General features: G+C 43.4%; 1 protein-coding gene across 8 annotated transcripts in view; it reads right to left on the bottom strand.

Annotated features, from left to right (window-relative positions):
• Positions 1 to 26,431, bottom strand: part of SCRG1 (stimulator of chondrogenesis 1) — a 92,101-nt gene that overhangs the window by 5,726 nt on the left and 59,944 nt on the right. For 6 of the 8 annotated variants that reach the window (XM_081021832.1, XM_081021833.1, XM_081021827.1 and 3 more), the window contains one exon: positions 1,487 to 1,699. The gene's annotated coding sequence lies outside the window, so the exon portion shown is untranslated. Of the gene's footprint in view, positions 1 to 1,486; positions 1,700 to 14,243; positions 14,287 to 26,431 lie in introns of those variants that run through there. The other 2 variants (XM_081021834.1, XM_081021828.1) reach the window with 2 other exon arrangements.

The raw sequence follows: 26,431 nt of genomic DNA, 5'->3' as shown, positions 1-26,431 counted from the left end.
GACTCCATCTGTTAGAAGAATTTGATCCTGTACAAAAGCAACCTAATTTCTCTTATCAGATGTGCACATAATCTAAGATAGGCAGTCTTAACAGATTTTGCCCTTTGTTACACATTTTCAGCATTTTAAATGTTTCAAAAGAGAGATCTGAATATATGCTTTGAGTTAACACACATTTATTAATGTATTTAAATATGTAGTTTTAGGAACTATTTTTCAAAATCACAGATTAATGTGAAAGTGGATTATGGTGATGGATAAAAGCATGAGAAGCAGACACAGAGAAGTAGTCTATTCTTAGGGCTTTTTGGAATGACTCTGATAAGATATGACAGCAAAATAACAGAAGAAGAAGAAAAAGTTTTAGGAAAAGAATACAACTTACCTGTAAATTCCTTAATTGTGGGAATTTGGACAATGGAAAACTGCCCTCTATTTTTCCAGTGTCTTTTGCCTCCCATCTTACTGCCCAAGCTCCCTTGTCTCCCTCTCTGCTGGAGTACTGGTCTGTGTTCAGAGGTGTATTTCATATCCTGAGTTTTAACTGTTTCATGTCAAAAAGGTTCTCTTTCCTAGTAATAAAGGTGACTTGGACTCTGTGGACCAAATATCCACATTCTAGCTACTATGGAAGCCCATTGACAATGCTGAAGTGCACATCTTGTCACTTGTGTCTTATTTTCAGGCTTCTCTAGTAAGGTGATGTGAATTACACCCATCTGTTTTCTTGGAATCAGAAAGGTGTGCTAATCATTTTTGGTACTGCTGTGGTTCAAGCAGGCAGGCTATCCTCTCTCTCTCTCTCCTCTCATATGTGTGTCCACTTATGAATCCAATAGAGTTTAAAAATACAGGGTATGCAATACTACAGAGCAGTGCTGGAAATTATTATTATGGAGCGAAGAATGGGTATGAAGATGACAAATAAGAATATCCATGTACATTCTGGTTTCTTTGGAGAAATTAAATGGGGGTTTAATGTAAAACAACAACAACCCTAGTGCCTCTAAAGAATCATGGAATTGATGGTCTGTTTTCACAAAGAGTCAATTCATGGAATCTCTTCTTGGTGGATTCGCTACTCTGCTCACCATCACACATAGTGGTACTGTCTGTCTTGGCAAACACATAATTTTCAGATATTCTAGTTCAATGAATGCATTTGTTGCTGACATTCACTATATTAAACACATCAGAATTTCCCAGCACTGCTCTGTAGTATTCCATACCCTGTATTTTTAAGCTCTCTCTCTTGGATTCATAACAAAGAAAAGAGATTGCCTTTCCTCAGCTACTTAGTCAAGGCTGTTAAGCAAATTAATACCTCTTAATATCCACCACCACCTGAGGTGCAGGTCACCTCCACCTCGGGATGTTTTCGGCTTGCCTGGGTTCAACGCACGTGGCTTTAGTTTTAGCTCTTAGAACTAGTCCAGAGAAAACTAATTAACTAGGATCATTTGCACAGGGCAGGGAAGAGACATACCTTATTTGTTTGCTTCTTTTTCTTGCCTCCTTGCCTGTTGTGTCTTTTCAGATGTTGAAGCAAGCTAAAGGGAGATGCTGCAGGGAAGGAGGGCTGGAAGAAAATCCCGGATAAATGCTCCTTTGTTTGTCCTGACTCTGATTTCCCAGTGGTAGACTGTCGCTAAGGAGAGAACGGCAAGGAGGCTGGCAAAAGAGAAACGAAGAGGTCTCCCTTTCCAACAGAATTTCAAGCAAAATGTAAAAAAAAAAAAAAAAAAAGATTACCAAAGACAGGAAGGGAAAATATATTGCAATGTGAAAGCAAATAAATGGCAAAGTGTGTGCATCAGAGTTGGGCAGCATGAGCTGAGGTATGTTTACTCACAAGTAAGTCCACTGAGAGCCATGGTGCCCTTTAAGCAACCTTAGGCTACTTCGTGCAATCATATGTCAATGTGAGCAGACCACAGTGCCTGTGTGGGGCATACTGAGTGATATTCAGCTAAGTTTTACTCAAGAGTAGACTTACTAAGGGGACGCGGGTGGCGCTGTGGGTTAAACCACAGAGCCTAGGACTTGCCGATCAGAAGGTCAGCGGTTCAAATCCCCGCAACGGGGTGAGCTCGCATTGCTCGTTCCCTGCTCCTGCCAACCAAGCAGTTCAAAAGGACGTCAAAGTGCAAGTAGATAAATAGGTACCGCTCTGGCGGGAAGGTAAACGGCATTTCCGTGCGCTGCTCTGGTTCGCCAGAAGCGGCTTAGTCATGCTGGCCACATGACCCGGAAGCTGTACGCCGGCTCCCTCGGCCAATAAAGCGAGATGAGCGCCGCAACCCCAGAGTCGGCCACGACTGGACCTAATGGTCAGGGGTCCCTTTACCTTTACCTAGACTTACTAAGATTAGCCATGCCCATTAATTAGCCATGAGTACAGCTTAATTGAATACCACCCATTACTTATGTTACTTGGCAAGATTTATATACAGTAAAGAAGCCTCTTGATGCAATAGGTCATTGCAACTGGCGGTTTTCCAGAAGGTTGGTGGTTTGAGCCCACCCAGGGATGGCTGTGGGCAGGATTCCCTTCCAGGTCCCTTCTAACTCTGATTCTAACTTAAGTGCATTTAACTTGGTGCACATTCAGCTTTGTGGGCGTGGCAAAAATGTATTTATTTAAAATGTAAAGGTTGTGGGGCTCCAGGAAAAATGGCTTTGGCCATCCCACCCACCATTGAACCAAATGGGTTTTTACTATACACAAATTTGACTTTTGGTGCAAGCTCCAGAATGTAACCTCTAAGTTATGGGCTTACCGTATTACTACTTCAGTAAAAAATATTGTAAGTCACTGGTTTTCAACTTGTGGGTCAGTAGCCACTCTACTGGGTCATTTGCCTGTTCACAACAGAAGCACTGCTACCATACAAATACGGTGTGTGTGTGTGTGTGTGTGCGCGCACACACACACGTTAAGAAATGGGTCTCCAGATGTGGGTTTAGGTCTCAAAAGGTTGAAGACTACTGCTCTACCAAGTGGTTAACGTAAAGCAATCTAAAATACTCATTTTAAAAAAAACTGGTAGTACCAATCATTTAAAATAAAATAAAATAACCTAATAAATATGAATAAAACACAAGTAATCCTAATAAAATTATATGTTAACATTACAGATTATATGTGCTCACATGCTCATAGCTAATCATGTGAACTCAGCATTTATAGATCCAGTCAGGAAGAAATGACACTGTTTTTGGTCTCTGGAGAAAGCTGTCATGTTTGTCGTCGTTTCCCCACCACCACCACCTGTCCATTTATTTTTATTTATTGTTTTTCAACTTTGATTCCAGCTGGTTACAAGGTTCCCATCTCCCCAAAATGTACAAATGCATAAAATTGCAAACAGACTATGAGTTGGCAGATGAAAGAGCAGTCTAGAATACTTAAAGGTACTGTATTTTTCGCTCTATAAGATGCACCAGACCACAAGATGCACCTAGTTTTTGGACAAGAAAAACAAGAAAAAAATATTCTGAATCCCAGAAGCCAGAACAGCAAGAGGGATCGCTGTCCAGTGAAAGCAGCAATCCCTCTTGCTGCTCTGGCTTCTGTGATAGCTGTGCAGCCTGCATTCGCTCCATAAGACGCACACACATTTCCCCTTACTTTTTATGAGGGGAAAAAGTGAGTCTTATAGAGCAAAAAATCTGGTACATCAAAAGCTGCCTGAGCTATTTATGAAGTATTGAAAGTAAAACAAATAAGAATATTTTCATCTAGCACCAAAAAGAAAGTGCCATCAGGCAAGCGGCTTGGAGCAAGTCCCTTCCATACCTGGGGTAGCTGAGCTCAAAATGGTTGTTCTCTACGGAGGCATTTGAAGAAGGCCATCAGCAGATAAACTATGAGCACAGAGAGGTGGTCATGGAAGATGGAGCTCCTTCAGGTGTTGTTGCTATTTATTTGATTTCTTACCCGTCCTTTACCAGGAGGTCCGTGAGCAGAATACACCAGCATAAAAGTAATTGGTTAAAGCAATTTACAATCCAAAGAAGAAGGTGTTCCTAAAATATATACTATCTCAGGAGTCAAAGGCCGTGGTAAAAAGGTACTTGTTTCCAATGGGGTTTAGAGCTTTAAAAGTGTGCATCAGTCCTTTGAATTGGTTCTTTTAAAACTGCCAAGAAGGAATCCAAACTAACATGCCCAACTGTGTATGTTTATTTCAAGTATGTTTATCTCATCCTTCACCAAATTGTGCTGGGACAGGACTGCATATGCATTAAAACCATAATTTGTGATGTTTTAAAAGCTTAAAGAAATAATGAATTACCATAACAAATCTCAGTGGAAATCTACATGGCAGCAGGAAGGGAATAAAACAAAGAAGGCAAGTCTTCACTCATCAACACCACACGCCTCAGTGGAGAGGTTATTTCATAAGCAGGGTTCCTCTGCTGATCTAAATGTATGGGCAGGTTGGTAAAGGAAGAGGCTTTCTTTCAGATATTTGAGGCCCAACTCATTTATAATTTGGTCCAGAAGGTACTTAGAATCATAGAGTTGGAAGAGACCACAAGGGCCATCGAGTCCAGCCCCCTGCCAAGCAGGAAACACCATCGGAGCACTCCTGACATATGGTTGTCAAGCCTCTGCTTAAAGACCTCCAAAGAAGGAGACTCCACCACACTCCTTGGCAGCAAATTCCACTGTCGAACAGCTCTTACTGTCAGGAAGTTCTTCCTAATGTTTAGGTGGAATCTTCTTTCTTGTAGTTTGGATCCATTGCTCCGTGTCCGCTTCTCTGGAGCAGCAGAAAACAACCTTTCTCCCTCTTCTATGTGACATCCTTTTATATATTTGAACATGGCTATCATATCACCCCTTAACCTCCTCTTCTCCAGGCTAAACATGCCCAGCTCCCTTAGCCGTTCCTCATAAGGCATCATTTCCAGGCCTTTGACCATTTTGGTTGCCCTCCTCTGGACACGTTCCAGTTTGTCAGTGTCCTTGAACTGTGGTGCCCAGAACTGGACACAGTACTCCAGGTGAGGTCTGCCCAGAGCAGAATACAGTGGCAACTATTACTTGAATTGGGTCTAGAACAAAATTAGCAACCACTTAACATAGCATGGATAATTGTGACCAGACTATCCCAGTCTAGGAAAAGCCATAGTTGGGAATAGATATTTTAGTCACTGAAGCAACATGGGCCTGAGGTTTCCTCCCCCTTGCTAGCAACCTTGTCCTGTGTCTGTTGCACTTTCAAACAAAAGGACAGAATAGCTACAGGATTTGATTCCAAATCTCTAACCAGGAGGCCATGCTAGGACTAGAGTGCACAACCCCATCAGAAAGAAAACTGAGTGGAAAATATGCAGGAAGTGAGACTATGAGCATGTTGCAATGAGTTTCTTCAGCTCCTATCCTGTGCTGTTCGCATTTCATAAGGCCTGTAAAGCGAAGAAGGGAAATATTTGACCTGCCGTCTTAGAGTATTTCTTTATTAGAAGGATTTCTAGCCCGCCCTTCATCGAGTGAGCAATGCCAAGGTTGGCATACATTAAAACAGAAGACAATGCATTTGTAGGTAAAACAACATCAGCAGGGCAGGTTAAACAATGAGTCAGAGCAGCAGACTGATAGGTATTAGTAAGAGGATATATGAATTATATTTGATCTTCTACAGACCCACATGCGTGGGTTAACACAAAAGAAAAACAGCTTGTGCCTGTTTTTAAAGCGCAGGGTTTGCACACAGAGGGCCCCAGTAGCAGAGTTTAAATCCCATTGTTAGGCAGATTTAATAGATGCATAGGAACAGGTTTTTAAACCATCTTTTTAATATCCCTGTCCAGGAAACACTGAAACTGAATAACCAGTTGAAGCTGATGAAAGGAACACTTAGCTACTCAAGCCCCCTGGGCCTCCAGTGACAATGAAGGAATCAGTAGCATTCCCATATTATGGGCCTCCTCCTTTGAGAGGAATTCAACCCCATCCAGAATAGGCCTTCTACCTAAGTTCCACACCAGGCCACAGTCTCTCCTTTGCCAGGTGTCAGTTTATTGGCCCTCATCCAGCTTCACCCAACATGGTCCGTATTCTGCACAGCCTCATTTGATTCAGATGTCAAAGAGAAACAGAGCTAGGTGTTGCCAACATATTGATGGCACCCAACTCCAAACTACTGATGATCTCATCTGTGGCTTCAAAAAGATGTTCAATAGCACAGGGGACAAGATTAAACCCTCCAGTACCTTATAGCACAAGCACCACAAACCTGAACAACACAATTCTACCATCTGACCCTGAAGTTAGGAGATGAACCATCATATCACAGTACCTCCAGTTCCCAAACTACAGAGCTGGTCCAGGAGGTGCTCAGGAAACCTTGCCCCAAAATATGGAAAACAGCAAAAAAAAACCTTTATAACCATCTTTATGTGTGCAACTGTGGCGGCTAGAATTTTAGTAGCAAAAAACTGGAAATGTGACTCAATTCCTACAAAGCTTGACTGGCAGGTGAAGATGATAGAATACTTGGAACTTGCGAAAATGACTGGGAGAATAAGAGGAAACTCAAACCAGAAAGTGTGTAAAGAATGGATAACATTTAAAGAATATCGAAAACAATATTGTAAAAATGCAAATCTGACAGGTCTAGATTGAATCTTGAATATTAAGGAAAACTATAAATGTAGAAAATTTTCTCGATATGTAACAGATATAACAGGAAATGTGTAAAGGTTAAGAATATGTAGAAAGCACAATGAGGTGAATTGGAAGTCAAAAGTGTGTGTGGTGTTAGACAATGTGTTGTTAGTTAATGTTTAGTTGTCACTGAGGTATTGTCTTGGTTTGTCTGTGTTGTTATATGTAAATTGTTTTGCAGTAAAGTTTTTTTAAAAAGAAAAAAATATGTATGGAAAACAGCATTTTTGTAGGACACCGTTCTGGGAAAATTAATTTTGTTAGCTGCAATGAGCAAATGTAAAGGTAGGATATAGTTTGGATGGATGAAGACATACACTTAGGAATTATTTTCCAGTGTTGCCTGTAGCATTGCAAAAGGTCCTGGGGTGACATTTAAGTCACCAGGAGCTGCAAAAAGTATTAGATCACCACTAGCACAGGCAGAAGAGAAGAGGAATTGCCTGATTTACTCTTAGTATTGCCACTTGAAGCTCACAATTTCAGGTTACCTGGCGCCACCTGGTGCTATAATGGAGCATAGATTGTGTGTTTTTAAATCGTTTGCACATCTTTTGACTCTGTCAGGAATTATTGCTTGTGTGAATTTGCTTGTAGCAGCTAAAGCAGGTGGGACACTTCTTCCAGCAGAATCACAAGCATGCCATTTATTACAGGGCTCTGTTACCATATATTTTAATTTGATTTGTGTGTGTTTCAGCCTCAGGGAAGCATGTAACAAGGGGCACAACAAACTTACAAAATGTATCAGCAAGGATCTTAGCTTCAGTATTTCCAAATAAACTTTTTAGACTTGTGTCATCAAAATCTCTATTAAAGCATCATATATGCTACCAAGATAATATCTCAGTGGTTTCAAAGCATTGCTCTGACTCTTTCACTCAGTGGCTTAGCATTTATGCCTAAGTCTGATACATGGATAGTTAGAATTTGCCAATGCAATAATTATTTCCCTGTTGATGCAGGTAAATAATTATAGGTCTGTTGAATCGAAATGAAGAAACTACGTAGTTGCTTCCAGACAACACTTTTAATGTATGAATGACTTTTAAAAATGATAAAATTATTCAAAATAGAAAATAACATTTAAATATTATCAGAGTTGTGTAATATATAGGAAATACTACTCTGTATGAAACTGTGACCCTCAAATGCCAGTCCTGCACCCCTCTGAGGTCTGCGCCCAAGGTGGCTGCCTTGTTGGTTCATGATAGTCCTGGTCCAGTGCTGATGACTTCATAGATATAGTGGAAGGGGACAATTATTTACTAATTCCAGTCCCATATGATCTGATATTGGCATCTTCCTTTGATGCTGTCATGCTACATTTTTGTTCCTGGGTCTTGGCAGTTCAGTTCTGCCACACCAGGTCTCTTCCTCCGCACTGAAGGGAAGAGTGGGGTGGAAAAGCCGGAGTCTGCTATCACCTAGCTGTGTGGTATCTGATGCTCCTTTTGAGGATGAGTCTGCAGTGGTTGCAATGTTGAACTGGGAAAATCTGGGTTCAAATTCTAACTCAGCCATTGAAGCTCACTGGGTGAACTAGGGCCAGTCATGGGCTCTTAGCCTAACCTACCTCACAGGGTTGTTGTGGCAATATATTGGGGAAGAATGGGAGAACCATGCAGGAAAGGTGGGTTATATGTGAGTGGCTGGAGATGCCTTGATTCAAGTTCATTGGGTGACCTTGGTCCCAGGCACTTTTGGTCTAACCTTGTTCACAGAGCCTGTTATCAGGATAAACACTGTCTTGGGCAACTTGAGAGAAAGGTGAAATATATAACTGTACGTATCATTCTGAGCTGAGGCCATAAGAGTTGGCTTGGACAGGTCTGTATCCATCAGAATTAGTAGAAACTATTTTTGTTTCCTAGTCATTGAGGAACACACGAGTGGGATCACACAATATAAGATACAACCACAGTCACTCCGGCTTAATCTGTTGTTCTTGGAGATCAAGGTGTTAACCTACACAAGAATCACACCAGACAATTTGGGCTTCTTCTTTTTAAAGAAACATCCCTTGCCATTCACTAACATAGCCAGAAGAGGTCACTAATGAACTCTTTAAATACCACTGTAATTGTCCCCCCCCCCCCAATAAATATATGCACTTGGAATCACTTTGAAAATGACCTGAAAATCGCTGCAGTACAAACCAATGGAACCTCTTACAACAGAACCAGCACCACACACACACACACACACAATTCCACACACAGAGACTCACAAATGCAACACAAACTGTCACCTTTCTCGGTTTTGTCTTACTTGATGTGGCTATTTTTTGATTTACAGAATGCCCACCGAATAACAATACCACAATGATGGAGATTATTCCCACCCTTTTTTTCAAGGAGTTCAGGGGATGTGCTTGTATATGGGAGAATACCTACAAACTTCAGAATGTGGGTTTAGGAAAAGCCACATTAGTACACACTGGTTAGTCACCCAGGATGCCAAATATCAAATATCAGTTGGCACCCGTGGCAGCTTTATTCAATAGTGAAGGAAGTGTTGAACCTCCTTTCCCCATGCACTGTGGTTCTGGTGAAAATGGGAACCCCCTCTATTATTAATTGTAAAAATTGCAATGGTGCATTAGTGTTATGTGTGGCTTGGTCCGCAAACTGAGAAAATAGCAGTTTTGCTATGTTTTGTAGCTGAAGTGTGATTCAGTCTATGGGGTTCTTGCATTGTAGCGATATCCTTAGCCACTACAGTGGTACCTCGGGTTACATGCACTTCACGTTACATACACTTCAGGTTACAGACTCTGCTAACCCAGAAATAGTACCTTGGGTTAAGAACTTTGCTTCAGGATGAGAACAGGAATTGTGCTCCAGCAGCGCAGCAGCAGTGAGAGGCCCCATTAACTAAAGTGGTGCTTCAGGTTAAGAACAGTTTCAGGTTAAGAACAGACCTCCGGAACGAATTAAGTTCTTAACCCGAGGTACCACTGTATATGGTATAACCTTCTTTCATAAGGTGCAGAATGGCATTTTAGTTTCACAACCACACTATTGGGTGGGATCACCTGAAACAAGCCCCCACTCCCCGATACCTCGATAAGCAAACAGCTGAATCTGGGTTTTCCAAATACTGTACAACAATGTTATTCCTATGATTTGGACTTTGTCTATGACTTCTGGGCACTGAAACAGTTCTACAAACTGGTTCTCGGTTTAATGTTGGCAGGAAAGAGAAGGGGGGCATGAATCACAGTGAGTAGTTATGAGCTCCAAATGATTTCCAGAAGTGCGTACCTGGGGGTTTCAATGCTTTGAAATTGCATTCTTAAATTAGTGCCCACCATCATACCTTAATGCATGACACAACTTATGTTCCCCACCCCTTGCATACTGTTTCTGCACTCTTAAAGTAGAACAGACTTATGTATAACTCCTTGAAGTTGTAGCAGTAAATGTGTTAGGAGGCCATTAAGCAGATCTTTGTTCCTTAAGATACTCAAGGTGTGTATTAACAGCCTTGTAAAACATGCCGTTTTGTGCACAAATACAACAGCCCCATGTCCCTTGGGTCTCAGGTTTTATCGTTTAGCCAAATAAAATGGGTAACTTTAAGACAAAAAGGCAAGGTTCTAAAAAAAATAAAATCCAAAGGGGACGTTTTCCCATGTTTTTGTCAGTATAATTAAAATAATAATAAGAAGAGATGAGATTATGGAAGAAAGTCCAACAACTCTCCCAGCTCCCAGAGATCTCCTTCCTCTGTTCTTTATGGAACCACACAGTTGGAGGGGGCCTCAGAAACCATCAAGTCCAAGCTGCTACTCCATTCAGGAAACTGAAACCTGGGTGACATTTGCACCATACGTTTAAAGCATGATGAGACCACTTTAAATAGTTGTGCCTTCCCCCAAAGGATTCTGGTAGTTGTAGTTTCTTAAGGGGTGCTGAGAGTTGTTAGGAGGCCCTCTGTCCCCTCATAGATCTAGAATTCTCAGAGTTCCCTGTGAAGAGGAATTGATTGTTAAGCCACTCTGGGAATTATAGTGGTGTGGAGGTTGGGACAGTGCAAACACACTGGTGGAGCCAATCCAGTGCCCCTGCTGGCGTGTTTGCACCATGACAACTTCACAGTCACCAACCCGCTGCCCGTTTCCGTGCCAGTATGCTTCAGCAACTCAGCTGGATGGAGGTTAGGTGAATAGCATAGCTCCATCATGCCATCCACTGCTGGATGGGAGGCTGGTATGTTCTCAACACTTTACATGTGGATTCGTCTGACCTTTAAAAAAAGCACCCAAGGTGGGGCATTGGGTGAAGACAAGTAAGTGACCACAGTTCTCACTTGTGTGCTAACCTCCCTCCCCAACACTCTCTCTCTCTCTCTCTCTCTCTCTCTCTCTCTCTCTCACACACACACACACACACACACACACCATCCAACCTCTTTTCAAGGCCAGGTTCTCTTCACTCCACATGGCAAGTGCTGGATTTAAGAGAAGGACAGGCTAACCTGGCTCCCACAGCACGATTGGCACAAATTGACAGAGGTCTTGGCTACTAGTTCATGCCTTTTATTTCATGGGGAATACTAAAGTAGATGACATCACTCTAAAGACATCATACGGCAGCAGTAAAAAAGAACTAATGGAACTGGATTGTAACACTGAGCATTTGGTGCGTCTCCCCGAGGGGGAAGGCTCAAAAGCAGAGAAATGCTGGCTTGCCATTGAAGTCAATGGCAAAAACACTCACCGACTTAGATTAATGCGGGGCTGTTTGCAAACTCTGCTTGTAGGCCCCAATCCAGAAAAGCACTTAGGTGTTTGCTTAATTTTTGGCAGCTGACTAATATTATGAATCAACTGAATAATCAGAATGCATCTCCTGCTAAGAAATATATATTCTGATTTAACATGCTTTTGCATGGTGACTCCTCATCATGCAGGACCCACCTGGTATCATTGCTCAGAGGAAGGTAAGACAGAAATATCCAAACCACCGCCCTTGTCCTCCACGTTGCCCTAGAGCACCACCAGATCAGTCACTGAAAGGACTCACTCCTGCTAACGGAGCATGTGTCTGGTCAGATGGAGGAAAGAGAGTCACGTGTCTGGCCTCTATCAAACTTACTCCTCGCAGTTTTGTACTGGGGCTGCAGCCAGACCCAAATGGCTCCATGCTGAGGCCAGCAGCTTTATGCATCATTGTTTTCTTCATATACATAAGCAGTTATTTAAAAAGTGGCAAGAGAGAATGGTACGATGTCCACTCCCGTAAGCTCAGCACCTGTGAATGCAAGCAAGCAAGAAAACTTAAGATAAGCTTGTTAGAGCTGCTTAGTAGGCAGTGTATAAATTTAATAGTTAATAGTAAATTAGTAGTAGTAGTTCTAAATTTGTTGGGTTGTATTCAGTGGTGGCTTTGCATTAGTAGAAACCACTTCTGCTCACCCAAGTTGGGGCAACTGGTTTTTGGTGATTCCCACCCTAAAAGGCTGCTCCGGATCATTAGGGAGCCTTCCAGAACAGATGGTGATATGGCACAGAAGTAAAGGGGATCAGTGAAAACTGGATGTCGTGACTTGCATGGGGGCAAGGGCTTTCCACAAAGGCAAGGCTAGCATTTGGATGCCTGCAATTATTATTATTTTCTTAATTTAAAAACATAAGCAAAATAGAATTCCCTTATAAGTATCTCTAAATGAGCTTGCATATAGAGTTTGCTGAGAGTTGGAGAACAAAACAGCAGCTCTTTACCACTGGACCTAGGAAACACTGGAAACCTTATTATCTGCCTTAATAACACACACATTTTCTCCATATCAAAGGAGTTGCAACGTTTTTGGAACCCAATCTAAGACTGAATCGTGGCTTCTGGAAGGAAACAAGAGAAGTGAAAGTAGTATGGAAAATGTGAGAAGAATCTGAAACAGAATAGCAGGGCAAGAATATGGACAAGAACATACAATTCCCCCAACCCACAAAAGCTCATCAGCCGCAAAGCAGCCAAACCAAATTTAAATCAAGCATGGTAAGAATTATGTCCATAGTTTCAGCCAAATGGAAAAGAGAGGGATGTTTTTATTAAGAGAGATATTTGCAAAGCTTCATTTGTATGTCCTAGTGGATAATAATGAGATGCAGACAGACGTGTATATTGGAGAGATAGCTACAGCCATGTATATGATAAGGTGCAAGATATGCAATACTCACTGTCCATTATTTCACAGTCATCAGCATCGTAATATTTCTGAATAAATAGTCTGACCATATTTCCTATTCCGATAATAGACAGACTTACTGCTAGAATATATTGCTCATTTCTCCTTGTCTATCTCATATTGTATTTCATTTTGCTGTATCATTCCCTCTAGTTCCAAGGTTCAGAGGTGAGTGCCAGTGGATATGTAGCCAAAATAGTGCCACGAGCACATGAAAGGGAGGTCTCAGAAGGCTCAGGAAAACCCAAAGGTTTCCTTTGTACAAGTACAAGCAAATAAAAAAACTTGTTGATCAACTGGATGCTCAGTTGGTTAGACTGTTGATAATGCCAAGGTGGCAGGTATGTTCCCCGTATGGGACAGCTGCTTATTCCTGCATTGCAGGGGGTTCCACTAGATGATTCTTGGGGTCCCTGCCAATTCTACTATTCTATTATTGTAGTGAACGGGCAATGGGGAGAGGATCCCAAAACAGCCCATCCTTCCTAGACTTTTTACATTCACTTCTTTCCCAGTTCTTGTGTGATTATTTTTAAATTATAAAATATGAACCTTTTATCTCACTTTCTAATTTTCTCCAAAGCCCTCTCTTGTCCCCAGTGTCCTAGCACTAGGCTGTTTTTAAAAAATGCATAGAGATTTAGCCACAGTGAAATAGGGTCTATATTCCCAATGTCATTGTTACGTAAATTTCTTGTATATAGAAAAAACAACCACCCAGGTATGTGTTCCAGCATAAATGGTCAGACACCAAGTTTGTTATATTTGATTCTGCATTTTTAAAAGCAGTCTAGTGATTGGACAATGGGGCCCTAATTATTTTAAAATTATTTTTGCCAAATACATTTCTCAGGGACTCCTCTTTTGGAGACAAGCCTTTTATACTTCTCTTCCTCCTCCTCCTAGTCAAAATAGACTTCTAAACAGCTTACAAAACATCTTACTTCTTTGTTGGGTGTTATTCTCTCCCTTGTTTAGTGTCAAGCTGTTAAACTAGGTTAACTGTTATTGCTTTATAGAACGTTTTGTGGATTTAGTATGTTGCTGCGAGCCACTTTGGGAGCAACTGTGGAGAAGTGGCATGCAAATAAATCAAAGAGAATGATGATGAAAACCAGTTGCACTACAATGTTCAAATAATTACAGCATAATTAAAAAATGTGCCACAATTAAAGCACACAATAAATTAATCCTAAATTGATACATTAAAATATAAAGGTCTGTAATTATAATATCCAAAAAACAACAACAACAACCCAATCGCATGGGGGTCATGCTTGTGTGGGGCCTACTCATCCTTGTGAGAACCATTTCAGGCTTTCCCCTAACAGGTTCAACATGGCCGCCATCAGCTGGGCAGAGGTTGGCCTACCTGCTTTGGTTCTAAAACGTAGAAGTTGTTGATGCCCTCAAAGCTGCTCCATGATGTGCCCTCCTTGCCCTGCCTGTGTCCCTCCTCTCCTGTTTTGCCCAGGACCTGTGTCTTAAAGCAGAACAAGTGAGCGTGACAGCTTGTAACTTTTCAAACAGCTAATCGTTGGTTGCATAAAAGAGATAATTTCACTCGCTTGACATCTCCCCGAAGACAGATTATTAAAGACAGATTAAGAGGTTGCTGCAAGCACGAGCTTTCGTTTCATGAGGCACCAGCCCTCTGCATTCTCCCCGAATTGGATTCTATTGCAGGGCATTTCTGCCAAGCTTTAATTAGCAGCTGATTTCCAAAGCATCTTAAAGTTTAATCAGATTATATAGTTCCCATTGAATTTAGGGGATATAGATGTCTGCTTCCCTGACAGTTCAGTTGGATCCCTGCCTGTTTCTATTTATAGGGCATTTTTATGTGGAGCTGCTTTATTTCTATGGCTGTGCCCTTGTCGTGTTTCGACAAGAGGGAGCTCTTTCTACAGCAGGATTTTGTGCTGTATTTCCTCTCCTGGTATTGCATAGTACAGCAATAGGAAGAGAGTAAGCTGCCTTATGGGACATGGGTGGCGCTGTGGGTTAAACCACAGAGCCTAGGACTTGCCAATCAGAAGGTTGGCGGTTCAAATCCCTGCGACAGGGTGAGCTCCCATTGCTCGGTCCCCGCTCCTGCCCACCTAGCAGTTCAAAAGCACATCAAAGTGCAAGTAGATAAATAGGTACCGCTCCAGTGGGAAGGTAAACGGCGTTTCCATGCGCTGCTCTGGTTCGCCAGAAGTGGCTTGGTCATGCTGGCCACATGACCTGGAAGCTGTACACCAGCCCCCTCGGCCAATATAGTGAGATGAGCGCCGCAACCCCAGAGTCGGTCACGACTGGACTTAATGGTCAGGGGTCCCTTTACCTTTTTAAGTTGCCTTATACCAGGTCTGATCAATGGTCCATGTAGTTCACAACTCTGCAACTGATGTTTTCCCAAGGATAAGTGTGCCATTTTAGGGCATCTCCAGACTGGTGTATTCTCGAACAAGTCATTGACTTAATAATAGCACATTGGTGGTGGATTTATACTGAACCGTCCACATATTAATCTGTTTGGATTTTTTGCTCTGCAATGCTTACTCAGTCTTACGACATTATTACCATCTGGAGGGGCAGTCTTGCACTATAGCACAACGAAAGCAGGACAACTGCCCGTCCTGGAACATTTGTGCTATAAAAAACGACAGGATTTCAGTTGCAAGCTACAGGTTATGCAGCAATTGGAAATGAAACAGTTTAGCTCCCCCCCCCCCATATGTTTGCAGGTACAAACACTATTGAAAGCAGGATCACATATCACCATCCCAATACCATCATGAGCACAAACCATCATGTGCAATACAACAGGTCATCTGGAGGGGCTGCCTTTTCGTTCTCTATAGAGAAATTGGCAACTGTGCTTCCAATCTCTGGACTAATGATGAGTACAAAAGCTGGATAGGAAGGACAATTTATTTCAGAAGATGACATTTTGTTTTGTTCATAGTGTCCAAAATGATGAAACTTCTTAAGGACCTTGATTTCAGGTTTTGCTACGTCTTTTTCTTGTAACTATATCTATGCCCTTTGCAGGCGACTTGCAAAATGCTTGGCCAGCAACTTACAAAGTGCATGGCCAGTAACACACCAAGTTCCCCTTCCCTTTGTTGAATTCTATTTCCCTTTCTCCCTTCCTATGTGCCCTCGTTTTTGTTGATTGAAAGGCCTAATGAAATTGAGCTTGGTGGCAGGGAACCTAATTGTGTTGTGATAGGTGCACTAATGGGGGGATGTGTTTGATCAAGAACACCTCTCCTTTATGAATGAGTATATTTCCCTGGCCGCCCCCTTCATGGGTTGACAATCTATTAAAAAGGAAGTTGAGAAGACTTTGGGCCAGGGAGACCTTTCATTGCATGTTAGTCCTACCATGATTGCCGCTGTTGATTCCGGTTTGCAGTAAATCATCTTTCAGTTCATTATTCACTTTTCCCATACCACCCACTCTGTTTCGGGTCAGGCTCCATTTTCCTTTACCTATTGTTCTGTATCTTTCCTAAGCCTGCTCTGTTAACTGCAGAACTCTACCGCCGGCAGGGAGGGTGAGGAAATGGCTCCCTCAAGAGCAATTTATCATGGTCATAAATGTTGTACATTTTACTAGGAGGCCATCAAAGGTCACCAACAAGTGGAAACAAACCAAACATTCCCTGTATTTGGTATTGCTACATCATATATTGTGTGTACGTACACACACACACACACACACACACACACACACACACTGACAGACACAGCAGAGAGTGAGATCCCTGCAGGAAGAATCAGAAATACTTTTGATTCTTCTGTGCAAATCAAAATGTGTAACTACTTGTACTATTGGTTTCTCCTTCTTTTAATGCAGTGGCTGTTTTCTACTTTTCTTCCTGTGATGTATTAGTTTTAGTCACTTGGTTTGGGCAAAACTGGTGCCAGCCAAATACCAAAAGCTTCTCAGCCTCACATGCTGCCTTTTCTCAGCTGCCTGTCACGTTCCTGTTTATACCTAGCAGGAACAACTGCAGCTCCTCTAATTCATCCCAGAGTCTTTGGGTTTCAGGAATGGTCCGTGCCTAGCAGTGCTTTGGTCCAGTGAAGTTCACAAAGCATGTGCTGGATGGTACAACGCCCTGTAGTTCTTTCCAGTTCTTGCTCCATCCCAGGACATTTCCCTGGTGTCATAAATTCTAGAGGAACTTCTGGCTGTTTGAAACCCCCAGATGACCAAAGAGAGCCAGACACAACTTTTTACATTATCTACTATCCATGCAACTTTCATTTCATTTCATATAGCATTTAGTAAGACATGGATCTCATTCATTCCCAATATTTATATTCACCACACTCACACTACTGGTGAGTACAAACATTTGGAGAGTCTTAGATTAAAAGATCTAGAGAACCTTTCAGACAACCCTTTTTGGAGAAAGACTGGGAGACCACTGTATACACACCTCTGGGGACGAGTGATGGTTCTGAAATAATGCAATGGCATCCTTTTCTTATATACCTTCCTTGCTTATCACCTCTTCTTCCTTATTTGGAATTCTAATTCATTCTCAAACTTCACCTTATGACCAATGCCATGCTGACCTTTAGGACTAGCCAAATTAGTGTGCTGTTTTGAAGTTGGAATCAGAATCCTCCAACATTTGGAGGCGGGGGAAAGTTCCTAGTCTTGTTTCTACAGCTGTTCTCTAGATACACAGGAGCGTTCAGATCCCTCTCCCTTTTAGAAACATTGCTTCCTTCAGCTTTTGAGGGCTGCGTGCCCAGTGCTTTTTTCCAGAGGACACTCAAGGGTGTGCAATACCGGCACCTCTTTTTCGTTGTTAAAAAGTGTGATGCTTACTGTAACAACTTCATCGTGAGTACCGGCACCTATTTTTCTAGGGGGGGAAAGGCACTGTGCATGCCTTATTATATTCCATTCACATCATACCAGTTCCTGGAAACTGCAGGAGGGGAGAATGCTCTTGTGTTCGAATCCTGCCTGCTTTCCCACAGGCAACTGGTTGGCCACTGTGGGAAGAGAATGCTGGCTGAGATGGGTCATTGGGTTGACCCAGCAAGCTCTTATGTTCTTATTGTAACACCAACTGAAGCTTTTCAAGGCAACTTGATCTGCTCAATAAACTCTGGCATTGGGTTTTGTTTTGTTTTTCAGCTGGAACCTCCATTGATACCAAAACGGAGGGAGCTCAGGCCAGAACTGAATCCCAAGAATTTCCAAACAGGAGCTCAGGATATATGGCAAATTAGCACCAGGTTTCTTGGGTTTTGGGAAGGGGGCCGGCGGGAATGTGCTTTAAGCATATGGTGTGTATTCAGCCTTTGCTCCTTTGAAAGTGCTGTAGCTAGACTTGGACCTTGGTGCTGAGGTCCAGGTCACCACTGCCTAGGGACTCTCACATGGCTACCCAAAGAGATGCAGATTATGAAGGCAGTGGCAAACAGGACCTCCCCCCCATCAGCACCTAGACTGGCATGGGCATGATGTGTGACACAGGGCCTGGCTCTTGCTGCTACGGGATCCTTTCTTTCTTCGTATTTTCAAGAATACTTTATAGTCAGGCAGAATACACACACATACACACACACACACACACACACACACTGCTTCTCCACAACAAAGCGATACTTGCCAAGTAAAATGTGTTTAGTGTCAGGATAGCAGCAGTGCTATGGTTTAAGTGAGTGTAAAATGCAAAACTGTACATGCTCAGAGTATTTCTTTCTTTTTCTTATTGGGGTGGTTAACTGTTTTTTGTTTGTTGCTCTAATATAGCAAGAATGTAGAAGCAGTTGTAAAGCACGGAAGTGTAGTGGGGCAGAGGGAAAAGGTTAACTGTGTGCTTTGGAACTGAATTAATACATAATACACATGGTCATCTAAAACCCACTCACCCCACGGCAAGGCCAGTAAGTCCAGGGTCTAAAATTAACTAACTGCACCATTGCCAGGTAAACTAATGGGACAAGCTAGCCATGACTAATTTAGCCTGGATTCAATCCACTGAAGATTCCCTCCCCCCAGATAATTAACTGTCTGGTTTCTAACCTATTTAGCCAATTAACTCACTTAATACCTTTTTGAAAAAATGTGCATATTGCAAAACCACACTGAAGGTCTGTCTTTGAGGATCCTGAAGGAATACGCAAGATAATTTCATAACCAGAAACTGCCATTCACTGCTAGAAGGAAAAGTCATCTTTAATCGTTCATTTTTCATAACACTTGGAAAGATGGACTATTGCCAGTAATAGCAACATACCAAACCAAATGATTCTGAACGTTCAAATTAAAGGGTTACCAAAACTGTATCTACTGTATTTTCACAGATTACTGGGGGGAGGGGGATTCTTACTGGTGCTCTTTGGGACTGGTAAGGCAGAAGAGAACCAGTGTGGTTTAGTGGTTAGAGTGTTGGACTTGGACCCGGGAGCCCAGGATTCAAATCTCCACTTGGCCATGAAAATGTCCTCAAGAAGTAAAGCACACTGCCTGCACTTGGGGTGTGTATGATTTTCTAAGCTTTGCTGTTAGCTTTTGTTTGAACAGGCCAGGGGACCACCTAGTCCAGCATCCTGTTCCCACACTGGCCATGTGTGCAGGAAGACGGGTCGGGAGGAAGCACCATGAGAATAGAAACAAAGAGGAGGAAAAGCTCCAGTGCTTACAGGTTCAAGACAAGACTCCTCCTGCAGGAGCTTGAAAAGATTGAAGGGGCTCTACATTAGGGTTATCAGATGTCCCCGGTTCCTGGGGACAGTCCCCGGATTTGCATATCTGTCCCCAGGCAAATTCTGTCCCCGGAGTGTCCCCAGATTTGCAAATCTGTCCCCAGGAAACGTGGCAGCAGCACTGTTATGTACTGAGTTGAATAGGATCCAAACTGTAGCAGTCTGATTGGTCCTAGAACAATAGGATCCAAAAGGCAGCAGTCTGATTGGTCCTAGAACAATAGGATTCAGAATGCAGCAGTCTGATTGGTCCTAGAACAATGCAGCAGTATGATTGGTTGGCAGGAACCACCCAATCCTGCTCCAGATAGAAGTGAATCCACAACCTGATTGGCTTACAGTAGAATTCCAGAATTAGCCAATCATGTGCAGCCCATTGTGTAAATAATGTATATAAAGCAGATACTGTGAGGGGACATTTATTCATTCCTCCTCACCACTATGAGCTGAATAAAGAGCATGAAATCACTTTGCGACTCTGAGTATATTTCACTGGCGACGAGGATGGGATCCCGCTGAGCTGACTGCCACACACAGCACCGCAGCACCGCCAACTGCCGCACCGCTGCCTCGCACCGTGTATCCAGGCTTCAGCTCCGGGGCACAAGGAACTCAGAATGGCAGCCAACAGCAGCTTCTCGCCATTCAACCCAGCATCTGGAGACTGGGAAGCGTACGCCTCCCGTTTCACCTTCCTCCTAGAAGCCAAAGGGGTCACCGACGAAGAAGACGCCAAGAAGAGGGCGATATTCTTCAGCGTCTGCGGAGAGGAGACGTTTGAAATCGCCCGGGCTCTCCTTGCGCCTGAAGACGTCGCTACTGTTCCATACAAAACAATAATGGAACAGCTGAAGGGGCACTTTTCGCCGCAGCCCTCAGTGGTGGCTCGTCGAAATGCCTTCTACGCAAAGCGGCAAGCCCCTGGGGAAACCATAACTGGGTTTGTGACCTCTCTCCGCCAAGCCGCCCGGTTCTGCAACTTCTCAGAGCTGGAGAACATGCTTCGTGACCGCCTCGTCGGTGGCCTGAAGGATGAGAAGCTGCAACGACGCCTCTACGCTAAGAAGGACCTAACGTTCCAGGTCGCTCTGGAGGAGGCCCTGGCAACAGAAGCTGCCGAGAGGTCGACCCAAGAGGCACGGCCGAGCCTGCCATCCCAACCGAGGGTCCACCATGAAGACCTCACCGACGACTCAGGATCCGACAGGGAGGAGGTGCACCGAGTACAGCAGCGCACTCAAGCAGCGCACAGACCACAGCTGCCTCGACGAGAAGGAGGGAACTGCGCAAGCTGCGGGGAGAGTCACGAGAGGAGGACCTGCCGTTTCCGCAACGCAGAGTGCAGGCAGTGCAGAAAATCGGGACACATCGCCCGGGTGTGTCGGGCTCGGCCCACCCGACACCAGGCATCAGATGACCAATCCAAGAGCCCCAGGTCCCGGGGCCCAACGCACCAAGGCAACTCGACGGAGCTCACGGACTTCCAGGTATACCAGTTGCCCCACCCCAACGTAGAGAAAATTTATGTAGAGGTACAGATAGAGGGGGCCCCATGCCGCATGGAGCTTGACACGGGTTCAACTCTATCCATAATCTCGGCAAGGACCTTAAGGAAACTGTGTCCCACTGGGGGTCCCAAACTCAGGCCGGCCCCATTCACCCTCCGGGACTTCCAGAAACGTAAGGTCCCCACAATGGGGGTGGGGACCTTCAGGGTGCAATACCGAGGGCGGACGCGGCAACTGGACTTGCTTGTGGTCAAGGGCCCCTACATTAGCTTACTGGGATTGGCATGGTTTGGACCACTGGGGCTAGCTGTCACCGGGGTGAACCACACTAGCTTACAAGTGGACGTGGACGCCATATGCAAGGAATTTCCAGGGCTCTGAGTATATTTCAGGCACGTTTAGCTCTGGCTGGCTTCAGGAGCTGCTCGCTGCCGTGGTGCCCGCCATTTTTCCTCTCCGGAAGTCCCCATATAATGTGTCTTGTGTGCAGTTTTTCTGCCGGGCAAGGTGCAAAGCAGTTCTTTCACACCCTGTGAAACATAAATGTGCAGTTTTTAAAAAACTAGGCTACGGCGCGCCACTCGCCTGCGACTCCCAAGCCTCCCCCAATCTCCTGCCCCCTCCCCCCTTTGTTTGGACAAATCAGGGGAGGCTCGGGAGTCATGGGCGGGCGGCCATTGCCCAGTTTTTAAAAAACTCTGTGCATTTATGTTTCACAGGGTGCGAAAAAAGGGCTTTGCACCTTGCCTGGCAGAGAAACCGTGTGCCTTGCGCCCCCTTCTGGGCAATGGCCACCCGCCCACGACTCCTGAGCCTCCCCCAATCTGTCAAAACAAAGGGGGAAGGCTCAGGAGTCACGGGTGGGTGGCACGCCATTGCCCAGTTTTTAAAAAACTCTGCTCATTTATGTTTCACAGAGTGCGAAAGAAGGGCTTTGCACCTTTATACAGTATGCATGTGTGCTTGGGACCAGGGTATTTTGCCACACCATCCCCACTACTGACTCCCTGTTGCTACTCAGCTTTAAAGTAATAATAATAAAAAATAGTGTCCCCAGATTCATTCGAAAAAATCTGGTAACCATACTCTATATTCAGAAACAACAGGTCTGGGGGGATGGGACCCACCTTTAAACAAGTTAATAAGGCACATTTTTATTCTCCCCACATCTCTGGAAGAAGAGTGCTGCTGGATCTGACCAAAGTCCCATCTAGATCAGCAACCTGCTCCATTTGTGGCCAACCAGGTCCTCCTGCTTTGGATGATCCTCCTGAGATTGAACAAGAGCAAGGACCTCATCTCCCTCCCTCCTAATTTCACTGAAGGTGGAAAGAGTTGTTCTGTTCGTACCAGTGAAGTAGCAAGTTTCTGTTTCATTCATTACCACTTACTTGGAGGTGTACATGCAGGTACATCTAGGAGGGCAGATTCCTTGGGTGTAGGGATTGGCAAATTCACCCACCCATTAAGGCTTCTCCTTTTTCCAATCTTAAATCAGTTCTCCACATTTATACATGTGGTGTATAAATGGCGGTGGTCGTTGTGTTTGGGTTTTTTTAAAGTCCTAATGAAAATTCATAGACACATTGTATGCAATGCTTAATATACACATTTTAAAGCAATTTTTCCTAATATAACACATTTGACATGCTGTTTTCATGAATATATTCATTTTTATGCTCACCGTACCCTGGTATATGCATGGTTGGACTTGTACACATTATTTGGCTGGAGGAAATTCAGAAAAGCATGAATTTCCAAGGAAGGTTGCATTGTTTCAGAAGGTGCAAATTAGGTAGGTTGCCTTTAAATGCAAGCTATGGTATTTTGAATTTATTCCTCGTCTTCACGGGTGAGAGGAGAATCTCTGCATTCCTTGCTGCACAGCAATCGGCTGGGTGTGGGTGTGTTGTTTTGCTTAACTTGCTTTCCTGCTTACTTGGCCAGTTTATTTTCTGTGTGTGAACAGAGATGAGTGGCAGATTAGGGAGAATCTGGATTCCAATTCTCCCTGATTTATGTAGCAGAGCAAACTGTTGAGGCATAGATACACAAAATATATTTTTCTATTTGTTTACTACAAGTCAGTTTCAAAGTGGTGGGAGAGAAAGCCTTTTTCAGCCCTAACGTTTTGGTTCCACTTCCCTGGAGATCTGAAGTTGTCAGTAATGTTATAGAAAGCCATTGGAATTTGACTATTAAAAATGTGCTGGGTCTGTAACAAACTAGGCGTGCTGGAGGTTTGAAGAAGCCTCTGGAAAAGTGTGCCTCCTGGTGGGCTTGCCTGGAAACAGACACTAGAAAAAGTCTCTATAGAGTTTTTGCTTGTTGCTGGATTGCAGGGAAGATAGATGTTAATCTCTGGTGAAAGCTTCAATTCAGGAATAGGGAGCCTCTGACCCTCCTGATATCCCACTATCTCTCACCATTGCACATGCGCACCACCTTGCCCCCGTGATTGAGGGGACCCGGGGCCGTGTGACGTCAGTGCACCATACATGCACACCCCAAGACGTGTGTGCATGATGTCAGTGCACCCCGCCTCATTAGGAATTGGGGGGGAGCCTTGGCCCCCACAGCCCCCCCATACTTAGTGTCCATGCCATTGAGTGGCTGGGGCTGAGGGAGTTGGTTCTAACAACAGCTGGAGAGCTACAAGTTCACCACCCCATCTTAGTTCATCCTCATTGTTAACTTTATTCCTCAGCCTTATGGGTTGAATCCAATGGTAGTCCGACTCAGAGAAGACCGATTGAAATTAATAGGCATGGCCAACTTAAGTTTATTAATATCAGTGGGTCGACTGTGAACAGGACTTAGCTGAATACAACCCTGTATGTTTCAGTTTGGAAGTAAGTTTTGTGGAGTTCAACAGAGCTTGCTCCCAGTAAGTGGGTATAGGATTGTTGCCTAATTCTCTTTCTCTCTCTCTCTCTCTCTCTCTCTCTCTCTCTCTCTCACACACACACACACACACACACACACACTGACATCATAATTGCATACAAGTAAAGGACTGTATTTCTATTATAGGGGCTACTTGCAAATGTGAGGCCAAGAACTTGTAAAAGGGGAGAAAATGACAAACATTCAGCTGTTTTTGGTTTGCTTTAGAGGTGATGGAAAGTGGCTTAGGGAGTGAAAATGTGTAATGTGCTTTTTGAAACAAAACAAAGTTGATATCATAGTTACACTGAAGCCATTTAAGCACACACCTATTTGGCACTCTACTCTACAAGACTGATTAACTCATATTATCCAGAGAAGAATTAGATACGAATGAATTGAAATGAAATAGCGGAAGACATTGAATGGTTGTGAATCTATAGCAGAGCTGGTAAGCCAGTTTCATGTTCACTATCAGCACCAGAAAGGAAATGTTTTAAAAACAAGGCTACTCCCTGCAAAGATTTTGAAAACACTAAAAATACGAGATGAAAACTTTTTATTATTATTAAAGAAACACTAATCCCCTCGCCATTTCAATATTACAGCTAGCTTTACATACAATTTATTTTATTTGCATTTATATATGCATAGAAATGTCATTCATGTCTTAGACACATTAATTTTCTCTCTCTCTCTCTGTAACGCTCTTAATTGGAAGAAAGTATGTTGCTCCTGATTTATGAACTTCAGTAGTGCCAGGGATCATTTTAAATGTACACAGCTGCTCAGCAGTAGTTTAACTTGGCAAGATAGTATTAAACCATGGAATTGTGTCATTTATTTGTATATGCATACAATGCATTCCTTGTGCAGGTTCTTCAGCAAGAGTTGCACTGTAGATTTGGAAATGTGGTCGAGAAACAAGCTCAGAGCATGACTCATGGTTTGGCTGATTGTTTCCAAAGAGAACATCAAATATGAAGAATGAGACACTTCTAGACCTTGCTGATAACTGTCCCAAAGCAAAATCATCAGAAAAGGACTGGAGAATTGGCCAGGAAGGGGTTAGGGGACAGAAGATACAACATAGGCATGGTCCTCACTTTCAGAAGTCTGATCCCTTCACTCACTGGACAAACTGAAGAGCATTGCACATGTTATCTTTGGCCTGGCTCAAATGTGCACAGCTCAGTTTATTAAGTCAAGATTTGCTTGCGCCTATGTGCTCCCTCCTTGTGCCACAGCTTCCTGCCTTCCTTCTTCCAGTTCTGTGAGAGTCAAAACTATGAGTTAATTCACCATAGTTTCCTATTACATCTGAACCAGGAAACTGTGGTTTCCAGGATTAGAACAAGTCAGATTTTTTAAACCAACCTCCAATGTTTTATTTAGATCCTGGCCTGTTACAGTCCTGGTACCCACAGTTGACCAGATTGGACACAGCTAATGTAGAAAGTGTTTAGTTGTGGCATACTGAGAAAGGACAGGAGAAAAAGGGTGGATGGAGATGGACCATGCTTAGGGCTCATGCATATTTTGGCTTTGAAAGTTGGAGTGTGTATGTCTGAATTCTGTAAATTCAGTTCTGTTGCACTGGAGCCAGGGATTTTGCTAGCAGGCTTGTAGCATTTCCAGCAGGCAGAATTTGTATGATACTTTCCTAACAATCTAAACTGTTAGCCAGATGGAGGCTGGAGGTTACCAGAGTTGTAATAATTCCTCTCCTGGGTACAGATGGTGGAATGGTATAGAATATGTATGATGAAAATATTAGTGCAACACTACCCTGGGGAGCCTTACAACAATGGCCAATGTCTGAGTCATGCTGGAAAACTGTCCAGTCTGAACAGATACTCCATCCAGTTTTGAAATCCATTTTCTTGCCTGTTGGCTTTGTTTAGTTCAAAATCATATATATTGCAGTTTTATAAAACAAGTGGCAATTAAACTAATTTTCCCAAGAATTAAAATGGCTAGGTAAAGGTAAAGGAACCCCTGACCATTAGGTCCAGTCGTGGCCAACTCTGGGGTTGCGGTGTTCATCTCGCTTTATTGGCCGAGGGAGCCGGTGTACAGCTTCTGGATCATGTGGCCAGCATGACTAAGCCACTTCTGGCGAACCAGAGCAGCACACGGAAATGCCGTTTACCTTTCCTCCGGAGCGGTACCTATTTATCTACTTGCACTTTGACGTGCTTTCGACATAAATCAGGCTGTGGGGCAGGTTCTCTGCAAAATTATTAAAGTCAGACTTGGAAAACTTGAGCTGCTAGATGGAACTTTCTTAGGGCCCCCTTTAAGCTACACTTTGCTCAACCTGAGCTACTAATCACCTCAGATCTAAGGTCAGGTCTTGCAAAGAATCCTTCCAACAGTAAGCCAAATAGTGTTGCATAAGAAAGATTGAAATCTACTGTTCAGTCTTAAAAGTTTG

The sequence above is a fragment of the Podarcis pityusensis genome (assembly GCF_964106645.2).
Source record: "Podarcis pityusensis genome assembly, chromosome: 9".
NCBI lineage: Eukaryota > Metazoa > Chordata > Lepidosauria > Squamata > Lacertidae > Podarcis > Podarcis pityusensis.
Note: the sequence above shows the minus strand (reverse complement) of the source record. Positions and strands in the feature narration are given on the sequence as shown.